This window comes from Carassius gibelio, chromosome B22 (assembly GCF_023724105.1).
Source record: "Carassius gibelio isolate Cgi1373 ecotype wild population from Czech Republic chromosome B22, carGib1.2-hapl.c, whole genome shotgun sequence".
In the NCBI taxonomy this organism is placed as follows: domain Eukaryota; kingdom Metazoa; phylum Chordata; class Actinopteri; order Cypriniformes; family Cyprinidae; genus Carassius; species Carassius gibelio.
The window spans coordinates 46,360,794-46,370,793 of record NC_068417.1 but is presented as its reverse complement, the minus strand read 5'-3'; the positions used below and the strand labels follow the sequence as shown (position 1 = coordinate 46,370,793).

General features: G+C 35.7%; 3 non-coding genes across 3 annotated transcripts; all 3 read left to right on the top strand.

Annotated features, from left to right (window-relative positions):
- Positions 1 to 4,839: 4,839 nt before the first annotated feature.
- LOC127996041 (5S ribosomal RNA) lies at positions 4,840 to 4,958 on the top strand. Its single transcript, XR_008168962.1, has one exon. It is a non-coding gene; the product is annotated as a 5S ribosomal RNA (ribosomal RNA).
- A 645-nt stretch (positions 4,959 to 5,603) lies between these two features.
- LOC128002909 (5S ribosomal RNA) lies at positions 5,604 to 5,722 on the top strand. Its single transcript, XR_008175643.1, has one exon. It is a non-coding gene; the product is annotated as a 5S ribosomal RNA (ribosomal RNA).
- Positions 5,723 to 6,086: 364 nt separating this feature from the next.
- On the top strand, positions 6,087 to 6,205 carry LOC127989152 (5S ribosomal RNA). The gene has a single exon (XR_008162300.1). It is a non-coding gene; the product is annotated as a 5S ribosomal RNA (ribosomal RNA).
- The last annotated feature ends 3,795 nt before the right edge of the window (positions 6,206 to 10,000 follow it).

The window sequence follows — 10,000 nt, the reverse complement described above, 5'->3', positions numbered from 1 at the left end:
GAGCAGATTTGTCCAGTGGGGTAAACGAGGAGGAGAATGGATCTGTTCATGGAGGCACACTAGGGAATACTTTGGACGACTTTGAAAGTCAGCTGTTGCATTCAGTGCTAAAAGATCACACAGCTCAAAGTGCTGGAGCAGGACTGGTTAAGAGTTGCATGGACAGTCAAGTAAAGAACAGGTTTGTGGGTAAAGCAACTATGGGCAATGCTACTTCACAATCATTGGCCTCTGTTAAGACTGCTCTCAAGTGTGATGGAAATGAAAATGTTGATGATGTTGATGATGATGATGATGATGATGATGATGATGATGATGATTATGATTTGTATGAGGAAGGGAGAAGTGAAAATCTGCAACTGCTTGTTAGGAAAAAAAGAACACTAAATGACAAGGGAGAGAAAGGAAACATGAAGAAAAAGAAATGAGGGCTATCTTTTCTCTTTTGTTTTCACCCTTACTGCTGCTATGATTAAAATTGTGTCCCTAAATGCTAATGGTCTTGGTAACATGTGTAAATTTGAAAATATCATAACAGCTGTGAAAGCAGACATTTATTGTTTCCAAGAAACAAATTGGGATAGCAGCAAAATGAGAGAAGTGAAGAGGAAATGGTCTCATCATATTTTTGTAAGTCATGGCAGTAGGAGGGCTTGTGGAGTGGCTTGTTTAGTTAAAAGCAACGCAGTACAAAATGTTAAGGAAGTTTATGCTGATAATGAAGGAAGAGTTTTAATTATAGATTTTGAGTTTCAAAACTGTGTTTACAAGTTGATTAATGTTTATGCACCGAATAATGAAAAAGAAAGAAGGATGCTTTTTAAGCATTTAAGAACACTTTGCACGGATAACTGCATCTGTGTGGGTGATTTTAATGTTTGGTGCAGTAGAATGGATGCTGCAAATGATATGAGCTACAGAAGGGACTCATCAAGGATTGAACTTATAAACCTAATGAATAAAGTGAACCTGGTTGATCTCTGGAGATTAGAAAACCCTGATAAAAGAGGGTATTCAAGAAGACAGATTGTGCTCAATTCTTTAAAACAAAGCAGAATTGATCTTTGTCTGGTGAGGCAGAACATAGTTCAGTGTATTAAAAATATAACTTATAAGTTCATAGCATTTAGTGACCATGCAGTCCTGGAATTTCAAGTGGGTCAAAGAATGCAACACAAAGGTGGGGGGCTCTGGTGTTTCAATGCAAGTTTATTAAATGATGTTAATTATAGGGCTAAGATCTATGAGTGTATAAAATCTGAATGGGGAAGAAAGCTAGGCTTTGAAAATGTGTGTGTAAAGTGGGAGGGTTTAAAGCTGAAAATGAAGATGCTGAGTATTAAACATGCAAAGGAAAAGAATAGCATGGAGAGGAGGGATTACAAAGATCTGCAAAATAAAATTTCTGTAGAACTGGAACAGATAAGCAGTGATCCAAATCATGATTTGACAAATTATTTAAAATTTAAGGCTGATTTGAATAAACATGAAATTAAAAGATGTAAGGGAGCTATTGTAAGAAGTAGGGTGAAGTATGCCTTAGAGGGTGAGAAATGCACGTCCTTTTTTTTGGGCATGGAGAGGCAAAATCAGAGAAAAATCTGTATTACCGAGTTGGAAGATGGGAAGGGTAAAAAAGTGAGTGATTTGGTAGGGATTTTGGATACTGTTGAATCCTTTTATAGGTCACTATTCAAGAAAGAAGGGGTAAATATGGAATGTATGGGAAAGGTGTTAAGTACAGTTAGTGCTAGATTGTCAGATATAGACAGGATGCTCTGTGATAATGATATCTCTATGTTGGAAATCAATGAGGCAATCTCCAGTCTAAACATTAATAAGAGCCCAGGCTCAGATGGCCTAACTGCTGAGTTTTATAGAACTTTTAGGGATGTTCTAGGGCCAATATTGTTAGAGCTATATCAGTATATGGAAGAAAAGCAGGATGTGCCTAAGACAATGGTTGCAGGAGTGTTAAGCATTTTATTTAAAAATAAAGGGAGTAGATTAAGATTAGAAAATTATAGACCAATTAGTCTCTTAAATACTGATTACAAAATATTGGCAAAAATTCTAGCGAATAGGCTAAAAAAGGTAATAGGGAGTATTGTTGCCCCAACACAGGCTTATAGTATACCTGGGAGAGATATTGCTGATATTATAAGTACAATTAGAGATGTTGTTTTTTATATGAAGAAAGAAGGAGGCATTCTGTTAAGTTTGGACTTAAATAAAGCTTTTGATAGGGTGGAGCATACATTTTTGGAGAAAGCTTTGGAAACGTTCGGATTTGGGGGTAGATTTAGATCGTGGATAAAGCTGCTTTATAATAGTGCACATAGTGTGGTGAAGTGTAATGGTTTGATAACAGATGAGTTTGTTGTAGAGAGGTCCATAAGGCAGGGTTGCCCTTTGTCTGCCCTGCTCTATTGTATAACTGTTGAGCCTCTGGCAACTTTAATAAAAGCAGATAAGGAGCTGAAGTCTATCAAATTCGCAGGAGACGGGGTCAGCTTAATTCATCAATATGCAGATGATACTACATTTACTGTGAGGGATATGGATAGTATAACGAGGATAATGGAGCACATGAATACATATGGTAGAGCGGCTGGGGCAAAAATTAATGTTGAAAAGTCTGAAATCATGTTCTTTGGGGAAAATAAAATATCTGAGTGTGGTATTCCTTTTAAAGCTGTTAAGGATTATATTAAAGTACTGGGGGTTAATATAGGTATTGAAGATAGTAAGGCGAGGGATGTTTCTTGGTCGGTAGTCCTACAGAAGATAAGGCGAATTGTGAGCTACTGGAAATTAAGAGGTCTTACACTGAAAGGGAAAGTCACTGTTATCAATGTATTGTTAATGTCAAGATTTGTTCATTCACTGAGTGTGCTGGACATGCCAGAGTGGGTTTTAAAAGATGCAAACTCCATTGTAGTAGATTTCTTGTGGGGAGGGAAAAATGTAAGGATCTCAAAAAAGGTACTGATTGCAGATATCAAGGAGGGAGGCTTGAAATTGATGGACTTGGATGTAAAGAGAAAAGCATTACGGCTTAAAATTGTTAAGAAATATTTATATAGTAAAGAAATATATGGTTGGAAATATTGTATGAAGGATTGTTTGGAGAAGTTTGGGACATGTAACCAGAGTAATCTTTTTATGTGTTTAAAGGAGTCCATGATAAAGGATATGCCACAATTCTATAAAGAAGTCTTCCAAGCTTGGGCTGAATTTCTGCCGCAGGTGTCTTATAAGTGTAATTTGCCTGAATTAGTACTAAATCAACCAGTGTTTTTGAATCCTAAGATATTAGATAAAGGGAAAATGTTGGAAAACAAAAGTTTTATGAAGGTTGGTCTATACCAGATAAAGGACTATATGTATGAAGTTGTCCCAGGTTTCTTGCCCTCACAGGCAATCCTGGATATTGTAATGGAAGAGAATGAAAATATCAGAAAAGGTACAGTGCTTAATATTTTTGAAAAAATTAAGAATAGCATTCCAAGAGATTGGATTGCTCTGATAGAAAAACAAGTTTCAAAAACAAAAGAGTACAAGTTTCCCGAAATGTATATTGTACAGAGTGGTTGCATGGTAGAATTGTCAAAGGTTCCATTAAAAGCTTTCTATAGGATTATGGTGAAAAAAGAAGTTAGAAGACCTGCTGCTGAAATTTATTGGAGAAATCTATTCCCGGAGTTAAAACCAGAAATGCTGTGGATAAACCTAGGTGTTAGATACAATTCAATGGAATGTGAACATAATGATTTCATATTGCGACATAATAGAGTATATACAAAGGAGGTTTTGCATCAGGTTGACAAAAGCATTGCGAGAGAATGTGATGTGTGTGACAGCGAGGTTGAGACCTTAATGCATTTTTATGTAGAATGTCAGAGTTTAAAAGATTATCATGAATTATTAAAGCAATGTGTGAGGAAGAATTGGGAGGAAATAAAATTTGTGGATAACGAGTGGGGCAAGATATTTTTGTTTGGTATGGTACAGGAAAAGAAGGTAAGAGGGAATGTGCAGCTCTTAAATATGATGTTAAGTTTTGCAAGGTATGCAGTACGATTGAGGAGAAATGTAGCATATTTTGAAAAAAGAAAAGAAAATGTATGGTGTATTTTCAGGACTTTGATAAAGCAACACATAAAGATGATTAAAATATATATGTGTGAGGAATTCTGTAACTTTTTTGTTGAGGGAAGCAAATTTATTTCTGTTACAGAATTGAACGAACTTGTATTTAATTTTTGAAAAGTGTAAATGGAGGGTTGTTGAAAATGTAATGTTGAAATATATTATGTATTTACTGTAAATGTCGAAATTATTTTATAATAAAAAAAAAAAAAAAAAAAAAAAAGCTATGCCCGATCTCGTCTGATCTCGGAAGCTAAGCAGGTTTGGGCCTGGTTAGTACTTGGATGGGAGACCGCCTGGGAATACCGGGTGCTGTAAGCTTTTTGGACATTTTTCACTTAGTATATAATAATTTTGCCAAAAAATAGAGTCAATGCCCGATCTCTGAATATTAGCAGGTTTGGGCCTGGTTAGTACATGGATGGGAGGTTGCTTGGGAATACCAGGTGCTTTAATCTTTTTGGAAAATTTCACGAATTATATAATAATCTTTCATTAAAAAAAAAAAAAAAGAGTCAATGCCCGATCTCTGAATCTTAGCAGGTTTAGGTCTGGTTAGTACTTTGATGAGAGACTGCCTAGGAATACCAGGTGCTTTAAGCTTTTGGGTTTTCTTTCCTACTTATATAATGTACTGGCGATTAGATTGGCTGGTCTTTAAATAGCCCTCTCTTTGCAACAGTCTTTGCTTACGGCCATACCAACCTGGCTATGCCCGATCTCGTCTGATCTCGGAAGCTAAGCAGGTTTGGGCCTGGTTAGTACTTGGATGGGAGACCGCCTGGGAATACCGGGTGCTGTAAGTTTTTTGGACATTTTTCACTTAGTATATAATAATTTTGCCAAAAAATAGAGTCAATGCCCGATCTCTGAATATTAGCAGGTTTGGGCCTGGTTAGTACATGGATGGGAGATTGCTTGGGAATACCAGGTGCTTTAATCTTTTTGGAAACTTTCACGAATTATATAATAATCTTTCATTAAAAAAAAAAAAAGAGTCAATGCCCGATCTCTGAATCTTAGCAGGTTTAGGTCTGGTTAGTACTTTGATGAGAGACTGCCTAGGAATACCGGGTGCTGTAAGCTTTTTGGACATTTTTCACTTAGTATATAATAATTTTGCCAAAAAATAGAGTCAATGCCCGATCTCTGAATATTAGCAGGTTTGGGCCTGGTTAGTACATGGATGGGAGATTGCTTGGGAATACCAGGTGCTTTAATCTTTTTGGAAACTTTCACGAATTATATAATAATCTTTCATTAAAAAAAAAAAAAAGAGTCAATGCCCGATCTCTGAATCTTAGCAGGTTTAGGTCTGGTTAGTACTTTGATGAGAGACTGCCTAGGAATACCAGGTGCTTTAAGCTTTTGGGTTTTCTTTCCTACTTATATAATGTACTGGCGATTAGATTGGCTGGTCTTTAAATAGCCCTCTCTTTGCAACAGTCTTCGCTTACGGCCATACCAACCTGGCTATGCCCGATCTCGTCTGATCTCGGAAGCTAAGCAGTTTTGGGCCTGGTTAGTACTTGGATGGGAGACCGCCTGGGAATACCGGGTGCTGTAAGTTTTTTGGACATTTTTCACTTAGTATATAATAATTTTGCCAAAAAATAGAGTCAATGCCCGATCTCTGAATATTAGCAGGTTTGGGCCTGGTTAGTACATGGATGGGAGATTGCTTGGGAATACCAGGTGCTTTAATCTTTTTGGAAACTTTCACGAATTATATGATAATCTTTCATTAAAAAAAAAAAAAGAGTCAATGCCCGATCTCTGAATCTTAGCAGGTTTAGGTCTGGTTAGTACTTTGATGAGAGACTGCCTAGGAATACCAGGTGCTTTAAGCTTTTGGGTTTTCTTTCCTACTTATATAATGTACTGGCGATTAGATTGGCTGGTCTTTAAATAGCCCTCTCTTTGCAACAGTCTTCGCTTACGGCCATACCAACCTGGCTATGCCCGATCTCGTCTGATCTCGGAAGCTAAGCAGGTTTGGGCCTGGTTAGTACTTGGATGGGAGACCGCCTGGGAATACCGGGTGCTGTAAGCTTTTTGGACATTTTTCACTTAGTATATAATAATTTTGCCAAAAAATAGAGTCAATGCCCGATCTCTGAATATTAGCAGGTTTGGGCCTGGTTAGTACATGGATGGGAGGTTGCTTGGGAATACCAGGTGCTTTAAGCTTTTGGGTTTTCTTTCCTACTTATATAATGTACTGGCGATTAGATTGGCTGGTCTTTAAATAGCCCTCTCTTTGCAACAGTCTTCGCTTACGGCCATACCAACCTGGGGGCGATAGAGTGCAACAGGAAGTGAGTTGGCAGGAAGCATTGCAATAGCAGTTGGTGGGAGAGGCCCACCTTTTTTGTTGTTTTGTTAGTTTGTTATTTCTTTTTTTGTCTCTTATAATTTTTCTAAATTGGACTCCCCAGCAGTTAAAGCTGCTGGGGGGAGTTTTATTTTTTGGAAATGTCAACAACGGATGGATTAACGGTAATGAATAAGGATATGGCAAGAGAAACACGAAAGGAAGAATGTGGACAACAAATGGCAAAAGATACTGGAATTCGAAGGAATAGTAATAGTTTTGGTGGCAAAGCAAAGGAACGATTTGCAAACAAGTCTTTTCTGAAGGAAGCTACAGTAATTGTGAATCTGATGGATTTAAGAGATGCAAAGGTGGAAGACATTATAGAGGCTGTGACAGCAAAGATTGGATTTGGAAAGCTGTTGGCCGTAAGACCAAGACCAGATAGAGAATATGAACTGACTTTGGAGGATGAACATATGTGTGATGATTTAATGGATGGTTTAATGATAAAAGAGAAGATGTGTGAAATCAGGAAATTGCAGACAAGAGAATGCATTGTTTCTTTTATGCACTTACCAGCATATATCGATAATAAAGACATTCTTTCAAAGTTGGAAATGTGGGGCGTAGCCCCGACATCAGACATTAAAAGGCGATACTACCCTGCCACAAGAATAGCGGATGGAACAAGATACCTTAAAGTCCGATTTCCAAAAGAGGTGGTATCCCTGCCCTATAGTACCAAATTTGAAACGGCCGAAGGGCCACAATACTTCAGGATCATGCATGATAGGCAGACAAAAATCTGTAGGCTATGCATGGATCCTGGTCATGTCTTCAAAGACTGCCCTGATTTGAAGTGTCATGAGTGTGAGGAGCAGGGACATTATGCTCGTAATTGCAATGCTGTAAAGTGCCCAGATTGTAAACGTGCATTGGTGAAGTGTGAGTGTTGGATGGAGAATGAAGAAGAAGAAGGAGATGATAACCAAATAAAAGAGACTGAAATTTTGAGTGTAGAAGGACAAGGATGGAAGGTAATTCAGGACTCAACAGAAAAGGATATACATCCACTGGAAAGGATGGAGGAAGAAGAACAAAATGGCTTGATGGACAGTGCAGAAAATGAAGTGGAGCATCAGAAAGAAAAGGACAATGATGGACAAATGGAAAGTGACATTCAAACATCACTAGAGACAATGCAAACAATGACGGAGGAACAGGACAAAATGGAAGAAGTACAAAATAACTTGGAAACAGAAGAGGATTTGGGAAAAGGAGACAACGAGGAATCTAATGGAATGGGAAAGGAAAGAATACAGAGAAGAAGATCCATAAAGGTAACCCCCAATATAGAAATGGTTAAAAATAAAAGGCAGAAGAAAAGAAAGGAATTTGATGAAAACAGATTTGGGGTACTGATGAATAGGGAAGAAGAAAATGAAGGATGTATATAGGAAATAACTTTTTAATTATTAGCCTTTTAAGTATTATATCATTAAATGTTAGAGGTTTATTGAAAGAGGAAAAATTTGAAAAAGTGAAAGAACTGTGTAAAAAATCAAATGTGATCTTATTGCAAGAAACAAATTGGAAAAATGAAAAGATGGAAGATGTTAAAAGAAGATGGAAGGGGGAAATTTATTATAATAATGGTGATGGTGAAAGAGGAAAAGGAGTTGCAGTTTTAGTTAAAAGAAATACATGTGATGATGTTAAAATTATATATTGTGATAAAGAAGGCAAATGTATAATTGTGAAAATGGTCTGTGGAGGAGAAACTATAATTTTATGTAATGTACATGCTCCAAATGCAGAGGATGAAAAGAAAATATTTTTTAATAATTTAAATGATTATATAGAAAAGTGGGAAAAGGTTGTATTAATGGGTGACTTTAACACTGCTTTGAGTAGAATGGATATAGCCAAAGATATGGTTTTTAAAAGAGATAGTGGAAGGGATGAATTGCTTAAATTAATTGATAAAAATGATCTAATAGATATATGGAGAGAACGAAATGAAGGAATAAAAGATTTTTCAAGGCAACAGTTAGTAAAAGATAAAATTAAGCAGAGTAGAATAGATTTTATGTTGATTAAAAGAAATATGGAAAGAAATATTGACAAGATATATTACAAAATTACATCTCTTAGTGATCATAGTATGTTAATAGTTAATTTTAATGAAACTGGTGTAGAGAGGGGAAAGGGGATATGGTGTTTAAATAATGAACTTTTAAAAGATGAGAACTATAAATTTGCAGTGGAAACAATAATAATGAATGAGAGAGGGAAAGGGATGTTCGAAGAAGATAAGAGGGTGTGGTGGGATAATGTAAAATATGAAATAAAAAAGTATTCATTGAGGTATAGTAGATTGAAACAAAAGATTAAAAGGGGAGAAGAAGTAGCAGTTAGGAATATTTTGAAAGAGGAATTACAAAAAGAAAATGGAGATATAGAAAGGATTATAATTTACGAGGAAAAATTAAAAGAAATAGAAGAAGAAAAATGTAGAGGAGCTATGATAAGAAGTAGGGTAAAGAATGTGATGGAAGGAGAAAGGTGTACACATTTCTTTTTTAATTTAGAGGAAAGTAGACAAAAGGCTGATACAATAAAGGAAGTATTAAAAAAGGATGGGAGAAGAGTAAAAGAGTCCAAAGAGATTTTGCAAAGTGTAAGGGAATTTTATGCAGATCTATTTAAAAGCGAAGGTATAAAAGAGGAGGAAAAGCAGGTTTTATTAAAGAGTGTTAAAAAAAAAGTAGTTAAAGAGGATAAAGAAATGTGCGATAAGGATTTTTTAGAGGAAGAAATAGAGACAGCAATAGTACAGTTAAACAATGGGAAGAGTCCTGGAGCAGATGGTTTGACTAGTGAATTTTATAGAGTTTTTAAGGATATTTTAATCCCCATTTTAAAACCCGTGTATGAGGAAATTTATGATAGAGGGCAAGCAAGTCAATTGATGAGAGTAGGATTGGTAAAGCTAATTTTTAAAAAAAGAGGTGATTCAGCTGATTTAAAGAACTATAGACCTATATCAATGTTAAATACAGATTTTAAAATTCTTGCAAAAATGTTAGCAAATCGATTAAAGAAGGTTCTACCTGAAATAATAACAACAAATCAATCATATTCAATAATAGGGAGAGAAATAAGTGATACAGTTAGTAATATAAGAGAAAAAATAAGTTATATGACAGAGAATAATAAAGAAGGATACATAATTAGTTTAGATTTGGAAAAAGCATTTGATAGGGTAGAATATGATTTTTTATTTGAACTTTTAGAGCATTTTGGTTTTGGGAATAATTTTATAAAATGGATTAGAGTTTTATACAAAGGGGCAATTAGTTGTATAAAGTGTAATGGGTTTTTAACTGATGTATTTAGTATAACAAGATCAGTAAGACAAGGGTGTCCTTTATCTGCATTATTGTATAGTATAGTTGCTGAACCACTGGGTTTAGTGGTTGGGGAAGATGAAAATATTAAAGGAATAGGTTTTGAAGGATTAGAAAAGGA